The following is a 19,445-nucleotide window of genomic DNA, read 5'->3' as shown; positions in this document are numbered from 1 at the left end:
GGTCATTAGGTCAAATAATAGAAAAACCTTGTGACCTCTCTAGAGGCCATATTTTTGAATGGATCTTCATGAAAATTGGTCAGAATTTTTATCTTGATGATACCTAGGTCATGTTCAAAACTGGGTCACATGAGCTCAAAAACTAGGTCACTATGTCAAATAATAGAAAAAACGACGTCATACTCAGTTCAAAATGGGGTCATGTGGGGACAGGTGAGCGATTCAGGACCATCATGGTCCTCTTGTTCTATTTCTGGCACCCTTTCATGTTAAACTATCATTATAAGCCAGCTGGGTTGTTGGGTGATACAGATTTTCAAGTCTTACTATTTTAATGAAAGGATCTACTTAAATTTTTCATTTAGAATGCAAAATTAACAGTTTTTCTCATGTGAGAAAAAAAACTACATGGTTACAGATATAAAATTTGAGCACATCACCAGTTTTATATAGGATATCCATAAATTGAACTTATGTTGAGGCTATTTAGTAATTTTTGGTCGAAATGTTTAGAATCAAAATTTATCCAGATTGATATTTGTTTACTATCAACTTTAATATTTTAAACTTTATTTGCTTTGGTTACAGCTTTTGTACTCGTCATGGACCAGACAGACACCAATCACATCACCACACACCAGGAGATTTACTATCAGTAGCAGAAACAATGATGCCACGGGTATTTTTAAGGCTTCTGTATCATCTGAGAGATAACTCAAAACCTGGTATGAATGTTGTACTCGTAAATGATTATTAACATTCTTTGATTTTTGATGATGTTCTTCATATAAAATCCATTAATTTGATAATATTATTTTGAAATTTTTCAGAGACTTATATTCCCATAAAGAACTACAAATCTATAACAGAAAATGAAAAAGGGGTGTTAACTTTGATATAAATTAAATAAAACCTGCTGAACTTACTCCCTTTCACTTCTTTCAGTGTTTTTCTTTGCTACATAATATTCTTATGTGGCCATTTTTTTAGCTCACCTGTCACATAGTGACAAGGTGAGCTTTTGTGATCACGCAGCGTCCGTCCGTCTGTGCGTCAGTCCGTCCGTCCGTCCGTAAACTTTTGCTTGTGACCACTCTAGAGGTTACATTTTTTGTGGGATCTTTATGAAAGTTGGTCAGAATGTTAATCTTGATGATATCTAGGTCAAGTTCGAAACTGGGTCACGTGCCGTCAAAAACTAGGTCAGTAGGTCTAAAAATAGAAAAACCTTGTGACCTCTCTAGAGGCCATATATTTCAAAAGATCTTCATGAAAATTGGTCAGAACGTTCACCTTGATGATATCTAAGTCAAGTTCGAAACTGGGTCACGTGCCGTCAAAAACTAGGTCAGTAGGTCAAATAATAGAAATACCTTGTGATCTCTCTAAAGGCCATATTTTTCATGGGATCTATATGAAAGTTGGTCTGAATGTTCATCTTGATGATATCTAGGTCAAGTTCGAAACTGGGTCACGTGCGATCAAAAACTAGGTCAGTAGGTCTAAAAATAGAAAAACCTTGTGACCTCTCTAGAGGCCATATATTTCAAAAGATCTTCATGAAAATTGGTCAGAATGTTCACCTTGATGATATCTAGGGCAAGTTTGAAAGTGGGTCACGTGCCGTCAAAAACTAGGTCAGTAGGTCAAATAATAGAAAAACCTTGTGACCTCTCTAGAGGTCATATTTTTCATGGGATCTGTCTGAAAGTTGGTCTGAATGTTCATCTTGATGATATCTAGGTCAAGTTCGAACATTGGTCACTTACGGTCAAAAACTAGGTCAGTAGGTCTAAAAATAGAAAAACCTTGTGACCTCTCTAGAGGCCATACTTATGAATGGATCTCCATAAAAATTGGTCAGAATGTTCATCTTGATGATGTCTAGGTCAAGTTCGAAAGTGGGTCACGTGCCGTCAAAAAATAGGTCAGTAGGTCAAATAATGAAAAAACATTGTGACCTCTCTAGAGGCCATATTTTTCATGGGATCTGTATGAAAGTTGGTCTGAATGTTTATCTTGATGATATATAGGTCAAGTTTGAAACTGGGTCAACTGCAATCAAAAACTAGGTCAGTAGGTCTTGAAAGAGAAAAACCTTGTGACCTCTCTAGAGGCCATACCCTTGAATGGATCTTCATGAAAATTGGTCAGAATGTTCACCTTGATGATATCTAGTTCAAATTTGAAACTGGGTCATGTGCCTTAAAAAACTAGGTCAGTAGGTCAAATAATAAAAAAACCTTGTGACCTCTCTAGAGGCCATACTTTTCACGGGATCTGTATGAAAGTTGGGCTGAATGTTCGTCTTGATGGTATCTAGGTCAGATTTGAAACTGGGTCAACTGCGTTCAAAAACTAGGTCAGTAGGTCTAAAATTATTAAAATTTTTTGACCTCTCTAGAGGCCATATTTTTCAATGGATCTTCATGAAAATTGATCTGAATGTTCACCTTGATGATATCTAGGTTATTTTCAAAACTGGGTAACGTGCATTCAAAAACTAGGCCAGTAGGTTTAAAAATAGAAAAACCTTGTGACCTCTCTAGAGGCCATATTTTTCATGAGATCTTCATGAAAATTAGTGAGAATGTTCACCTTGATGATATCTAGATAAAGTTCAAAACAGGGTCAATAGGTCAAATAGTAGAAAAACCTTGTGACCTCTCTTAGAGACCATATTTTTCAATGGATCTTCATGAAAATTGGTCAGAATTTTTATCTTGATAATATCTAGGTCGTGTTCAAAACTGGGTCACATGAGCTCAAAAAGTAGGTCACTATGTCAAATAATAGAAAAAACGACGTCATACTGAAAACTGGGTCATGTGGGAAGAGGTGAGCGATTCAGGACCATCATGGTCCTCTTGTTTTAGAATAGGATATTTATTTCAGTTACAGAAAGGGCACAGGAAATGAAGAAAGATTAGAACTATTATTTATTTTTTGACTTTACACAAAGTGCTTAAAGTCCAGGCTGTAACCAGTACTTGCTCATATATGTCCATTGTCTGTTGTTATTCCTGATCTATATGATTCTTGGTGAAGATAGTTGTCTTGATGAAGTCTAGGCTATAACCAGTACTTGCTCATATATGTTCAAAACATGATAACCAGGTTAAATCCTAAAAGAACCTCTTTCTACTCTTCCGAGATTAAATTAACTAACTGATCTAAATGGTCAGTATCAAAGTGGTCAAAATATTGGATTAGGTTATATCTAGGTCATATTAGAAGTTGGAAGTGAAAAGGCTGCTAGGTCAAATCTAGGCCCTTGATGACACTTGTTAGTTAGGCCACCTTTACTTGATCTACATTATAATAGAGGGTTGTTTTTTATCCCCCGACGAAAGTCGGAGGGATATAGTTTTGGCGTTGTCCGTCAGTCCGTCCTTCCGTCCGTCTTTCCGTCCGTCCGTCCGTCCTTCCGTCCGTCCGGAGCCATATCTAGGAAATGGTTGGGAATATTTACTTATAACTTCATATACGTGTTCACCGCTATGAGTTCTTGCGGCCCGTCAAGTTTCAGTCAGATTGCCCCTGTAACACCAGAGTTATGGCCCTTAGAAGTTTCTAGTGTTAACTATATAGGGTACTATAAATATGGCAATTTCTGCATCATAACTTTTGATATATTTGACCTTGAACTATGAAACTTTAACAGAATTTAGAGCACCATAATGTGGTTGTGCACACACAATTTCATGTGGATTTCTTTTGTAACTGCAGAGTTATTGCCCTTTAATTGTCTAAAAATCCACATATTTGTACATAACAAACTTGCCATTTGGCAGAATTTCATTAAATTTCTTTCATTCTTTCCTGTGAACATTTATTATAAACATGTGAAGTTGCGCACCCACACCTGGTCGCCCACTTGCCTTGGTCACCCGGGGTGACCCCGGGGTCAAAATTGACCCCGCCCCATGGGTCACTTGATTTTACATAGGAAAATCTTTAAAAATCTTCTTCTCAAAAACCAGAAGCCCTAGAGCTTAGATATTTGACTTGTAGCATTGCCTAGTGGACCTGTACTAAAGTTGTTCAAATCATGACCCCGGGGTCAAAATTGACGCCGCCCCGTGGGTCACTTGATTCTACATAGGAAAATCTTCAAAAAATTTCTAAAAATAAACCAGAAGGCCTAGAGCTTAGATATTTCACATGTAGCATTACCTAGTAGACCTCTACAAAATTTGTTCAAATCATGACCCCAGGATCAAAATTGACCCTTCTCCAGGGGTCACTTGATTTTACATAGGAAAATCTTCAAAAATTTTCTAAAAATAAACCAGAAGGCCTAGAGCTTAGATATTTCACATGTAGCATTGCCTATTGGACCTCTACAAAATTTGTTCAAATCATGACCCCCGGGGGTCAAAATTGACCCCGCTTCAGGGGTCACTTGATTTAACATAGGAAAATCTTCAAAAATTTTCTAAAAATAAACCAGAAGGCCTAGATCTTAGGTATTTGACCTGTAGCATTGCCTAATAGACTTCTACAAAATTTGTTCAAATCATGACCCCCAGGGTCAAAATGACCCTGCCCCATGGGGTTACTTCATTGTACATAGAAAAATCTTCAAAATTTTCTAAAAATAAACCAGAAGGCCTAGAGCTTAGATATTTCACATGTAGCATTGACTAGTGGACCTCTACAAAATTTGTTGAAATCATGACCCCTGGGGTCAAAGTTGACCCCGCCCCAGGGGTCACTTGATTTTACTTAGGAAAATCATTAAAAATTTTCTTAAAATAAACCAGAAGGCCTAGAGCTTAGGTATTTCACATGTAGCATTGCCTATTGGACCTCTACAAAATTTGTTCAAATCATGACCCCTGGATCAAAATTGACCCCGCTCCAGCGGTCACTTGATTTTACATAGGAAAATCTTCAAAAATTTCTAAAAATAAACTGGATGGCCTAGATCTTAGATATTTGACCTGTAGCATTGCCTAGTAGACTTCTACAAAATTTGTTCAAATCATGACCCCCGGGATCAAATTGACTCCGCCCCATGGGGTTACTTGATTGTACATAGAAAAATCTTCAAAATTTTCTAAAAATAAACCAGAAGGCCTAGAGCTTAGATATTTGACATGTAGCATTGCCTAGTGGACCTCTACAAAATTGGTTCAAATCTTTACCCCCCAGGTTCAAATTGACCCAGCCCCTGGGGTTACTTGATTGTACATAGGGAAATCTTCATAAATTTGCTAAAAATAAACCAGAAGGCCTAGATCTTAGATATTTGATATGTAACATTTCCTAGTAGACTTCTACAAACTTTGTTCAAATCATGACCCCTGTGGTAAAATTGGCCCCGCCCCAGGGGTTACTTGATTGTACATCGGAAAATCTTCAAAATTTTCTAAGAATAAACCAGAAGGCCTAGAGCTAAGATATTTCACATGTAGCATTGCCTAGTGGACCTCTACAAAATTGGTTCAAATCTTGATCCCCCAGGGTCAAATTGACCCAGCCCCAGGGGTTACTTGATTGTACATAGGGAAATCTTCATAAATTTGCTAAAAATAAACCAGAAGGCCTAGATCTTAGATATTTGATATGTAACATTTCCTAGTAGACTTCTACAAACTTTGTTCAAATCATGACCCCCGGGGTAAAATTGGCCCCGCCCCAGGGGTTACTTGATTGTACATCGGAAAATCTTCCAAAAAATTTCTAAAAATCATCAGTTTGACATTAGAAACATGTAGCTCATATTACTCTGGTGAGTGATCCAGGGTCATCATGACCCTCTTGTTTTTCATTTTTAATTTTCCATCAATATTTATAATCAACATGTGAAATTTTGTTTCCTCTCCCATTCCCCCGCACCCCCACACCCTTAAAAAATAAATATATATATATATTTCCATTCCTTTTTTTTTTTTTTTTTTTTTTTTTTTTTTTTTAAATGTTCAAACCTTCAACATGTTAAGTTGTGACAGCACAAGCCTTGCCTTCAGTCATGTTCAAGATATCTTACCAGTGTTCTCGTAAGGACATCTGTTTTTTTAAGTTCAAATGTACATGTTAAACAGCAACACCTGGTGCCAAACCACTCAAAGACAATATTTCGTTCCAGTTAAACTTCAAGCTCATATTTCAATTAACTGCATTTAATTTTAAAAGCTAAGCTTATTACAATAAGCATATCCCATTCAAAATAAATTCTTTAGTCAGGATCAAAGTATCATACATTTATTATGTACTCTTTAATTAAACATTTGTTTTCTGTTAAATTGATTTTGACTAATGAAATTATTTGCTTCTTATTAACATCCTTAACTTTTTGCCGGATATATTTTTTTGCCATTCCTCACCACAAACCCTTTCGGCGGGGGATACCAATTCATCGAATTTGGCTGTTTTTTCTAAATTTTCAAAACAAAAGTCATTTTATTAACACAGGTGAGCAATTCAGGACCTTCAGGCCCTCTTGTTATATTGAACACAGCATGAGGCTAAAACTCTTGTGTTGCATGTATCGTGCATATATTTTACCTTTAAAATTCAGCATAGCTATAATGGAAATTTGATACATGAACATTTGTACAGTTGGTCTTTTTCAGAACTTCTAGACACATATCTAGTGGCTATGCAGGATGCGGAACAATTCCTCACCTTTCTACACAGTCTGAGTGACATGGGAGCTGCCATGCGTAGAGTAATGGCAAATGCTTTAACTAACCAAGAACTGTACTCCCAGCTGACAGCAGGTAAAATTTGTTTTGAACATACTGTAAAGTACTGAAGATTGCAATTTTCTACAGTATCTTCATAGGCTCTCAGAGTTGAACATTTCTATAGGATTGTAAATCTAAATGAAAGTATACTAGGAAGATATGCTTCTTGTCCTATACAGTCAAACCTGTACTAACGGTCACCTCCGTTCAGCGTTCATTTTATGACGCCCCGACCAATTTTCCTCTATTTTATCACTTTATTCAGCGGCCATCTCCAGTCTGCGGCCAGCGGCCACCGAAATTGCCTCCTGACCGCCGTATTCGACCCCTTTCAGCGGCCATGTTTCTTCCAAAACCAATTATTTTTAGGCGATAATCGCCGAAGATACACGATTTTTGAGATTTTGAGAAACACGTGATTGCTAAGTTCCGCATGATTTCACCACAAGAACGACAAAATGACATGAGCTTCTCAATTTAAACTGATAATTAAAGGTGTGATCCTCTTTTTACCTCACCTGAGCAGTGAGTTTTTCTGATCACTCGATGTCTGGCGTCCGGCGTCTGTCTGTCTGTCTGTCAACATTTAGCTTGTGTATGCAATAGAGGTTGTATTTTTCAACTGATCTTCATGATGTTTGGTCAGAATGATAACCTTGATGAATTCTAGGCCAAATTCGAAAATGGGTCATCTGGGGTCAAAAACTAGGTCACTAGGTCAAATCAAAGAAAAACCTTGTGTATGCGATAGAGGCTGTATTTTTCAATTGATCTTCATGAATATTGGTCAGAATGATGACCTTGATGAAATCTAGGCCGAGTTCGAAAATGGGTCATCTGGGGTCAGAAACTAGGTCACTAGGTCAAATCAAAGAAAAACCTTGTGTATGCGATAGAGGCTGTTTTTAGCACACCTGAGCAATGCTCAGGTGAGTTTTTCTGATCACTCAATGTCAGGCGTCTGTCTGTCGTCTGTCTGCCGTCTGTCTGTCTGTCCGTCAACATTTCGCTTGTATATGCGATAGAGGCTGTATTTTTCAACTGATCTTCATGAAATTTGGTCAGAATGATAACCTTGATGAAATCTAGGCCGAATTCGAAAATGGGTCATCTCGGGTCAAAAACTAGGTCACTAGGTCAAATCAAAGAAAAACCTTGTGTATGCGATAGAGGCTGTATTTTTCAGTTGATCTTCATGGATATTGGTCAGAGTGATTACCTTGATGAAAGCTAGGCCGAGGTCGAAAATGGGTCATCTGGGGTCAAAAACTAGGTCACTAGGTCAAATCAAGGAAAAACCTTGTGTATGCGATAGAGGCTGTATTTTTCAATTGATCTTCATGAATTTTGGTCATAATGATTGCCTTGATGAAATTTAGACCGAGTTCGAAAATGGGTCATATGAGATCAAAAACTAGGTCACTAGGTCAAATCAAAGAAAAATCTTGTGTATGCAATAGAGGCTGTATTTTTCAACTGATCTTCATGAAATTTAGCCAGAATGATTACCTTGATAAAATCTAGGGCGAATTCGAAAATGGGTCATCTGGGATCAAAAACTAGGTCACTAGGTCAAATCGAAGAAAAACATTGTGTATGCAATAGAGGATGTATTTTTCAATTGATCTTCATGAAATTTGGTCAGAGTGATTGCCTTGATGAAATCTAGGTCGAGTTTGAATATGGGTATCTGGGGTCAAAAACTAGGTCACTAGGTCAAATTAAAGAAAAATCTTGTGTATGCGATAGAGACTGTTTTTTTCAATTGATTTTTATGAAATTTGGTCAGGATGGTTGCCTTAATGAAATCTAGGTCGAATTTGAATATGGGTCATCTGAGGTCAAAAACAGGTCACTTGGTCAAATCAAAGAAAAACTTGTGTATGTGATAGAGGCTGTATTTTTCAATTGATCTTCATGAATTTTGGTCAGAATGATTACCTTGATAAAATCTAGGTCGAGTTTGAACATGGGTTATCTAGGGTCAAAAACTAGGTCATATCTAAGAAAATGCTTGTTTTATCGCAAGAGACCAATTTTTTGGTTCAATCTTAATGAAAATTGGTCAGAATATTTGTTTCCATGAAATCACAAGGTCAAACATGTTTTATACTGTTATGGTGTGTTTCTTAGGCGAGGGACCTAGGGCCATCTTGGCCCTCTTGTTTTCAATTGAGGTTCATGAATTTTGGTCAAAGTGATAACCTTGATGAAATCTAGGCCGAGTTCGAAAATGGGTCATCTGGGATCAAAAACTAGGTCACTAGGTCAAATCAAAGAAAAACCTTGTGTATGCGATAGAGGCTGTATTTTTCAATTGATATTCATGAAATTATGTCAGAGTGATTATCTTGATGAAGTCTAGGTCGAGTTGGAAAATGGGTCATCTGGGGTCAAAAACTAGGTCACTAGGTCAAATCAAAGAAAAACCTTGTGTATGCGACAGAGGCTGTATTTTTCAATTGATCTTCATGAATATTGGTCAGAATGATTGCCTTGATGAAATCTAGGTCGAGTTCGAAAATGGGTCATCTCGGGTCAAAAACTAAGTCACTAGGTCAAATCAAAGAAAAACCTTGTGTATGCAATAGAGGCTGTATTTTTCAATTGATCTTCATGAATTTTGGTCAGAATGATTGCCTTGATGAAATCTAGGCCGAGTTTGAAAATGGGTCATCTCGGTTCAAAAACTAGGTCACTAGGTCAAATCAAAGAAAAACCTTGTGTATGCGATAGAGGCGGTATTTTTCAATTGATCTTCATGAATTTTAGTCAGAATGATTACCTTGATGAAATCTAGGCCGAGTTCGAAAATGGGTCATCTGGGGTCAAAAACTAGGTCACTAGGTCAAATCAAGGAAAAACCTTGTGTATGCGGTAGAGGCTGTATTTTTCAACTGATCTTCATGAAGTTTAGCCAGAATGATTACCTTGATAAAATCTAGGCCGATTTCGAAAATGGGTCATCTGGGGTCAAAAACTAGGTCACTAGGTCAAATCGAAGAAAAACATTGTGTATGCAATAGAGGATGTAGTTTTCAATTGATCTTCATGAAATTTGGTCAGAGTGATTGCCTTGATGAAATCTAGGTTGAATTTGAATATGAGTTATCTGAGGTCAAAAACTAGGTCACTAGGTCAAATTAAAGAAAAATCTTGTGTATGCGATAGAGACTGTTTTTTTCAATTGATTTTTATGAAATTTGGTCAGGATGATTGCCTTAATGAAATCTAGGTTGAATTTGAATATGGGTTATATGAGGTCAAAAACTAGGTCACTTGGTCAAATCAAAGAGAAAACTTGTGTATGTGATAGAGGCTGTATTTTTCAATTGATCTTCATGAATTTTGGTCAGAATGATTGCCTTGATAAAATCTAGGTCGAGTTTGAACATGGGTCATCTCGGGTCAAAAACTAGGTCATATCTAAGAAAATGCTTGTTTTATCGCAAGAGACCAGTTTTTTGGTCCAGTCTTAATGAAAATTGGTCAGAATATTTGTTGCCATGAAATCACTAGGTCAAACATGTTTTACACTGTTATGGTGTGTTGTTAGATTAAATGGCCAGTAATTATCGGCAATTAGTGTGTCACCTCGTGTCAATTTTGTTGTTCACACTTTGATCGCCGTTAAAGATAATACTCAATATCTAATAAGTAGCATAATATTGTGATTTTTTTTCATATTAGATCTACTTTCATCAAAATACTATCAAATCTATACGAAATTTATTGTGTTTGAAAGAAATATAAACCTCTCGATCTTTTACGAAACGTAACGGCAATCGTAGATTTTATCGTTGACAATAAGCGCGGAGAGTAGCTCCCCTTACCAAAATGGCGAAAATTGTAAACAAACTTGTTTTTAAATTGGAAAAATGTCAGTAACAATTTTTGTTGTAAAAAAAAAAAAAAATGCGGGAGTTTTAGATTGCTCAGAAGACTATTCGTATTGCGAAGGCAAATGCACGTCAATGTATCCTGGTAAAATAATAATAGAAAACCGAAAAGAAATGGACCTAAAGGCTTAACTGGTCAGAAGTCTGAAAAATATATATATACTGGCTGCACCTCCGATCAGCGGTCACCTGGCTTGAGCGGCCAAATTGTCTGCTTCCCTTGACTGGCTGCTTAAGACAGGTTAGACTGTAGATAATTAACCATTAGCCCGCTAAATTTCTAAAATGGACTGGTCCATCATTCAAATTGGTTAGTACCTCTTATTATTCAAAGGGGTGTTCACTGAAAATACAAACTGAACAGTGGATGCTGAAGACCATGATCAGCCTGCATGGATGTGCATGCTGGTCTTGGCCTGCACTGTTCGGAAAGGCAGCATCTCTTGCCGCCAACAGGCTGAAGGTTAAGTAAAAGTGATAACATAAAGTTAACAATTTATGTAAAACATTGCATATTGTGTTAGGGGCCTCCGTGGCCGAGTGGTTAGAGTCGTTGACTTCAAACCATTTGCCCCTCATCGATGTGGGTTCGAAACCTCATTTGGGGCGTAGAATTCTTCACGTGAGGAAGCCATCCAGCTGGCTTACGGAAGGTCGGTGGTTCTACCCAGGTGCCCGCTCGTGATGAAATTATGCACGGAGGGGCACCTGGGGTCTTCCTCCACCATTAAAGCTGGAAAGTCGCCATATGACCTAAAATTGTGTCGGTGCGACGTTAAACCCAACAAAATAAATAAATAAATGCATATTGTGTTACAGTGTCTGAAGGCCCGGGTGACACAAAATGGTACTATGTGAGAAGTAAAGCTAATTACGAGGCTGCAGTGAGCTCTCTCATCTACCCCAGGGGGTTTGAGGACTATGAAGGTAATTTTTCACAGAATACTATTGTATGAGGAGAAATGCAGCAAGGTGCATGCTAGTAATAAATTTAAGAAAGTCTTGTTACATTGCGGTATATGGATAATTTTTTTTGCCTTTATCAAAATAAAAGGAGAGAAACGCGTGATGTTTTGGTAAACGACCCTTCTTGTAACATGACTTAAAAAATTATAATTATCCTTTATCATAGTTTCATATTACACTTTGCAATATGTTCTGAAAAAAGGCAGTGTAAATGATGAGAAATTCATTATAGTGCAGCCATATGGCGACTTAACTTCATAAAATCGTGCCATTTGTGGGAAAAGCATCAAACTTGGTACATATGTTACTTGGTATTATCTATATAAGAAAACGAAAAGAAGTTGCTGTAATACCCAAGATGGCTAACTAGTCGGCCATTTTAAAAATGGCCGCCAAAATCCAATATTTCTTCCAATAATCTACTTTCATGTTAAATATTTCTATAACAACCAGCAAAAAATACTCAATATTTACACAGTATGATATTTAGGGCTGCATACTGTATTTGTTGACATATATTGGATGTTACTGTGTTATCAAAATGGCCGTCAAAAGTAAAATGGCCGCCAAAATATCAATATAAAGTAGTGATTTTTTTTCATGAACCGAACCATCATTATACTGTAAATTAAGAACATATTGATCATGAATATGAATTTTAAACAGAAATAATTAAAAACAAATCTTGTCATATCTATATGGAAAAGAATACAAAGACAAAGAACCATTTTACACAGTCTGTTTCAGCAGCAAACCTAACATACCGTTTTATGTAATTTGTAAAGAATGTTGAACACTTTATTTAACGGGATATATACGTACATGTATTTGATTCCTACCAAATTAATGTGTATATGTTTATTATCCAAGTTCATAAGTTTATCAGCCGTTGCCATAATTACCACTACATTGACAAATAGCTATACATAGCATTACTGCCTTTGCAAATGAGGTAATATTTGTCTTTTTTTATGCCCCCGAAGGGAGGCATATAGTTTTTGAACCGTCTGTCTGTCTGTCAGTCTGTCGGTCTGTCCGCAATTTTCGTGTCCGGTCCATATCTTTGTTATCGATGGATGGATTTTCAAATAACTTGGCATGAATGTGTACCACAGTAAGACGACGTGTCACACGCAAGACCCAGGTCCGTAGCTCAAAGGTCAAGGTCACACTTAGACATTAAAGGATAGTGCATTGATGGGCGTGTCCGGTTCATATCTTTGTCATCGATGGATGGATTTTCAAATAACTTGGCATGAATGTGAACCACAGTAAGATGACGTGTCGCGCGCAAGACCCAGGTCCGTAGCTCAAAGGTCAAGGTCACACTTAGACATTAAAGGGTAGTGCATTGATGGGCGTGTCCGGTCCATATCTTTGTCATCGATGGATGGATTTTCAAATAACTTGGCATAAATGTGTACCACAGTAAGACGACGTGTCGCGCGCAAGATCCAGGTCCGTAGCTCAAATGTCAAGGTCACACTTAGACGTTAAAGGATAGTGCATTGATGGGCGTGTCCGGCCCATATCTTTGTCATCGATGGATGGATTTTCAAATAACTTGGCATGAATGTGTACCACAGTAAGATGACGTGTCACACGCAAGACCCAGGTCCGTAGCTCAAAGGTCAAGGTCACACTTAGACGTTAAAGGTCATTTTTCATGATCGTGCATTGAGGGGCATGTCAGGTCCATATTTTTGTCATTCATGCATGGATTTTAAAATAACTATGCATGAATGTGTAAGAGTAAGACGACGTGTCGCGCGCAAGACCCAGCTCCATAGGTCAAAGGTCCTAAACTCTAACATCGGCCATAACTATTCATTCAAAGAGCCATCGGGGGCATGTGTCATCCTATGGAGACAGCTCTTGTTTTCAAGAGCATGTGTGAAATATAAAGATATTAAACATCAAACCATACTTATCTTCATCGCCAGTGTCAAGACAAATCCACTGTTTTCATTAGGCAAGCCCACATAGGGGTTGACCACAAACTATTATAATTACAGGTGTGTTTCCAGTGTGTATACAGTTAATTATCATACTCTTTGTTATCAAATTATAAACATGTCATATGACTGTTTTGAAACCTACCCTCTAATTATATGCATGTGCCATGCACAGCCTCTTGTTGATAAGTGAGTGTATATGTATTTAAACAGCTAATGTTCACTGATAGATAGCATTCATTTGCCCGCTTAAAATACCCGTATTTCGACCAAGTTGCACCTAATTAGAACCGACTTTCACCAGATCAAACTTTTAAAAAGCAAGCTTGAACATAAGCGGCGTACACTCAAAGTGTCAATGAATACTCAAATATAAAGTGATGGGTAATATCAGGATTGAATTGTTTACTACTCTGCATACGTCAATAATCTGTAGGGAGACAGTAGTCTTAGCTCAAGAGGGAGAGCGCAGATCTACGGATCGCGGGCCCCGTGACTATTTGATAAAATAAAAAGACATTGTGTCTGAAATCATTCGTCCTCCACCTCTGACTAATGTGGGGAAGTTGGCAGTTACTTGTAGAGAACAGGTTTGTACTGGTACAAAATTCAGTAACATTGTTTAGGTTAACTACCCGCCATTATATAACTAAAATACTGTTGAAAACGGCGTTAAAACCAAAACAAACAAACAGTAGTGATCTTGCTATCCCCTGTGAGTTTTCTGAACAGGAACTTGCAATGAATAGAATTTCAGCGACTGTTGTATCAATAAATCGTTAAAACAAACTGTAGACATGACATTTTAAGAAATTCCTGGAGGAACTGTAACCATTAAAATTATAGCAAAATATATAAATACATTACGTAATTTACCAATGATATTTAAGAATGTGAAAATGAGATCTATGTCAAAGAAACCTAGGCTAGAATCAACAGCCACAAAAACAACATGTTTGTATCCCGTCTCCTACTTATTTTAAAGATTTTGGAGACCAGACTGACCTAACAAAGTTACAGAACAACATTATTCAGCCTCTTGACCATATTATATGTATAATACAAGCTACTGGAACCATGATCATTGACAATCTGACTGTGTTGCACTGAACTGAGCACTACTTTGAAGGTCGAGTGTCATTTATCTAAGCAATCACTCTCAAATGGTGTGCATTGGTGGGTAGTTACCGACACCAGTATGTTAGCAAAATACAGTGTACCTACGGGTCACAAACTAAACCCCAATAGTTACATATATTTACGGTTGGTGAAAAAAGGAGATGCTATGAAATGATTTGTTGTTACTACACGACGCCTCTCGGTTGTACTTTTCTTTTAAGCCTATAAAAGCTACAGTTAGGTATTGCCCCATAGTGTAACATGCCCAAACTCAGTGCTGATAAAACAGAAATATTAATGTTGATATCAAAGCATATTGCAGGTACAGTGTTAACATGTTGAGGAAACCCAGTGACTCTGCATCTATGTATGTAAGGAATAGATGAATCTCAGGTAGTGTTAGACTTTCACATGTTCAATTCTGTATGCAGGACTGTATATCCACAATTGTACATAATAGGTCAGATCAGACGGTACCTAACCTGTGATGCAATCAACACCTTTACGAATTGCTTTCCTACCTCGCATTAATAGACTATTGCAATGCATTGTTTCATGGTATTCCGAGCACCGTATTGCACAAACTACAACATGTACAGAACACAGCATATCATCTTATAACTAGAGCATCCGATCATAGTCAGATTACTCCTGTATAGAAGGAGCCTCATTTGGCTTGCAGCAAAATACTACAAAATACATACTCAAACCTTAAAGTTTCTACTCAGTCTTCCTCAGTCTTATTATGTACAACATGATAGAAGTTTATAGGCAGAACAGGGGCACAAGATCAAAAGACACTGTGTCATTAGAAGTACCAGTGTCTTAATTCAAGCCTGATGTGTGACAACCGGAGCAACCATCTGAATCTCACTGAACAAAACTCCTTGAAAACGGAATATTGTTAATGTATAGCCACCAGTATGAACTTCTTATGATCTGAATTTTTTTGGTGGTATTTTTTATTGAAGTTGGGCACTGTAAGGTTTCTTATATCTGTTCTTTGTACATTCTTTGTACATTATACATTTTTACCTCAAAAGCAGATAAAATAATGTTCGGAATGTTGTATAGGTGGCTGCATTTATTTGAATTAAATCTGTATTCAAATTATCCTATCCATTTTGGTTAAATATTTTACATAAGTTATTTGACTCATTCCTTGATAAGGATTTGGATCACTTTTCTACATCTTTGAAGTTATAAATTAATAAACACACATGATACGTTCTATGGAAATATTACTACATGGTAGAAAAGTAGTCTATATTTATCTTTGGAATATATTAGGAAGTGTTTATTTCAATTTATGCAGAGAAAATGAACTAAGTGACAACTGACAACACACATGAATTACTTTAGTCCGAATATTACGTTGTATTCTCTACAGTATGCGTCAGAAAATGTCTGGATAATATTTTATTACCATTTGTTTTGTCATTTGGACTCCGACTATCATTCTTATCAATCTTATATGATTTTTAACATTCTGAAAAGAAGTTTAACAGATCAAGCTGTCTGCGGTATAAATAACGAAACTGCATCAAAGGGAAGTAACTCAATTTCTGTAATTATATAGTAAAAAACAACAATAAATAGCTGAAATCTATTCATAAAAGTGTCTATAATCAGTGTTTGCATAAAAATGATTAAAAACATAGATTAACTGGCTAAAAAAATGTATTGAGTGTGTCTGACCCTTACTTTTCTTCATATTTTTTATGAATGGCGGCCATTTTGAATAATTTCGGCCATTTTGATTTTTTTCAAACTTCCTTTCAATTTTGAATTAAAGACACCATATCCTCCCTTTCTGCCAAGTTTCATGCTTTTCCCACAAATAGCACGATTTTTTCACCATATGCCTTCACTATTACAAAAATAAGAAATGATAATGCAACAAGAGTAGAAATGGGCTTCAAAAGTGTTGTTTCCTGCTTTTTCTTTATAATAATTGAGTACTTGTTTGGTAATGAACATGTAACTGTCTGTGGATTTCAGATATGCCAGGTTTAAATCAGAAGCTGGTACACAAGACTTTTTTGGAAGAGCTGGTATTTTGAACCTGTTAAGTTTGAATTCCCGCAGAAAATTGTAACCCTACTGCTTAGTCTTCTACCAGATTTGAGGTACAAGGTATGTATAGGAAATATGTAATGTGTCAACGTTAACTGATTTGAAGGCCATTGTAATGCTTGGGCAAGGTGAACATGGTTCTACCTAGGAGCTGTCATGTATTTGAAATAATATCAAGACGAGCAGCCCTTGGGTTTCATGCAAAAACCGAAAATAATTTTTTTGCGAATATGAACTGGAGATAAAAAAGATCAGACTGTTGGACAGTTCTTTTTGTTGTAAATGATTTAGTAATATTTCATTGAATAAGATTCAAGACTTTCTCATTTTACAATTTTGTTCACCACTGATATATACCTACTGTTCAATTACCACTGTAAAATCTTTGTCTGTTTTGGTTTGTCAGCTGTTGAATAATGTATACATATTTGATGTTCAGTTCTAGGAAGCATTTACCCGTGCATTTATTCAGCACTACAGTAGAATCTCCCAGGTTCTAGTCAATGCCCTGGATCGTCAGACTGTAGCAAACCGTGTTGTACACGTCAGTGTACAGTTGTTCAGCAACGAGAGCCTGGCATGCCAGATGGTGCGAGAGTATAACTTCCTGTATATACTGATCTTGAGTCTAAATCACATGATAGAAGGAATACTAACAGAAAGTACTTTACAAGGTGGGTAACAGAAACAGTCTTCAGTAGTTTTCAACTGAGCATGAACTTAAGTCATATCGACAAAGTTTTATGAGCCACACCATGAGAAAACCAATAGAGTGCATTTGCGACCAGCATAGATCCAGACCAGCCTGCGCATCCACACAGTCTGGTCAGGATCCATGCTGTTTGCTAATGGTTTCTCTAATTGCAATAGGCTTTGAAAGCAGACAGCATGGATCCTGACCAGAGTGTGCGGATGTGCAGGCTGGTCTGGATCCATGCTGGTAGCAAATGCATTATGTTGGTTTTCTCATGGTGCGGCTCATTTGTTTTTTTATTTGATCAAAGTAATGTTCATTTAAGCATGTTATGTAAATGTAACTGTCTACTTTTGAAAGCCAAGATACTTAAGGGAGAAAAAACAATAGGATGAAGTTTTTAATTATGAATAAGATATATATAAACTTTACCTTTCAGTGGAGTTAATGGTATATCAACAGATATGACAGTTCATAAAAATTGATTATTACATGAAAAATTTTGAGGTTCTTAAACAATTCAAGAAAAATTAAAAAAAAATATTTTGATTATTGAACTAGTGTCTTGTCTATACTTGTAGATGCACACCAGAACTTCCACATGGTAGTTGATTGTAGTCATGAGGCAATGAAGGAGCACTGTTACTGGCCAATCATCAGTGACCTGATAAACCTACTGTCACATAGATAGATAGCACACAAGTTTCTCTCGGACAGTAAACTTGTCTCGTTGTGGCTGGAGCTCTTGTCTTACTTCCAAGGTCTGTCTTGTTTTATAACTGATATAGTTTTAAAAAAATGTTTGGTTTTTAAAACCTTTTAAAAATTACTAGTATTTAGATATTTATAACAGAGAAATGCTGGCGTTCATACTGTCACTCTCATGTATTTTGTTTTGAACTTCTGTTTTAATTGCTTTTTAAATATGTAAAACTTGGACATTAAATTAAAAATTTTGGACAAAATGTGCTTTTTTGGGAGGCACAAATTCATGGATTTCAAATTCTGAAGTTTATTTCTTGGTTGGCATATGACTAGTAAGACCCCCCATGATTATCAAGTATTCCAAAGTAATATTTGAAAGTTCTTGTTTATTTAAAGATCGTGATGAATTTATTAGTGTGATATAACCACTGTTGACATATCCTGAGACCAAACACCCCTACCACAAAGGTAGATTTATTTCCCCATTTGATAAGAATTTTAGAAAATTATCTCTACAGAATCACAACCTCTTGTTAGAAAGTCATATTTTAGCCTTTTCCATTGTGTTTGTTGTGTAATCCAATTGTGTATATATTCAGGTATGAACTTAAACCAGAGGGAACTTCATCAGCACGTGGAGTTTGAACCAGACACATACTATGCAGCATTTTCAGCAGAATTAGAAATTGCGGCTTCGCCCATGTGGAGTCTGATATCACATTTGAGAGATGAGGTACACTTCATTACAGATTGATAACTGAATAGTTGGCCCATTTATAAATTCTGGATATCTCCAGTGTTTCAGGGGATTGTCTGTACTTTTTCTAACAATCCCTAGTTTTCGGAAATTAAATGGATCTTGAACATGAAAAATATCTCTTTCTTGCTCTCTTCAAAAAAAAAGAATCACGAAGAATATTTATGCTATTATCATATATAATTGGTTGTTAGAAGTCCTCTATGTTATCGAATGATAGAAATATATGAAAATATGTTTGTAATTGGTGTTTTATGTCAATTACAGAACAATACTACGCTTGCAGAGACAATGTTACTTGTGCTAGTACTATACGGGTCACAGTCCCATTAACTGATTGTCTCTATTACAGTACATTATCAAACTTGCCAAGACAAAGTACATGACTTTACCTCATTAATTGGTCTTCCATTTCTATTACAGAATACTACCACACTTACTAAGACAATGATACAGGTGTGCCAGGACACATTGCAGGATTGGTTTGATGCTATATGCTGCAAGGAATCAACAAATGTAAGTACTGTGTAGGCCATAGCAAAAACTTTAATATCAAGATTTGCTCTTTTGCAGTTTAGG

The 19,445-nt window shown here is 36.6% G+C and overlaps 1 pseudogene; it reads left to right on the top strand.

Annotated features, from left to right (window-relative positions):
* Positions 1–588: 588 nt before the first annotated feature.
* Positions 589–19,382, top strand: LOC128553915 (E3 ubiquitin-protein ligase ubr3-like; annotated as a pseudogene).
* The last annotated feature ends 63 nt before the right edge of the window (positions 19,383–19,445 follow it).

This window comes from Mercenaria mercenaria, unplaced genomic scaffold (genome assembly GCF_021730395.1).
Source record: "Mercenaria mercenaria strain notata unplaced genomic scaffold, MADL_Memer_1 contig_4491, whole genome shotgun sequence".
Lineage (NCBI taxonomy): Eukaryota > Metazoa > Mollusca > Bivalvia > Venerida > Veneridae > Mercenaria > Mercenaria mercenaria.
The sequence above is the reverse complement of the archived record's forward strand: the minus strand, read 5'-3'. Positions and strand labels throughout refer to the sequence as shown.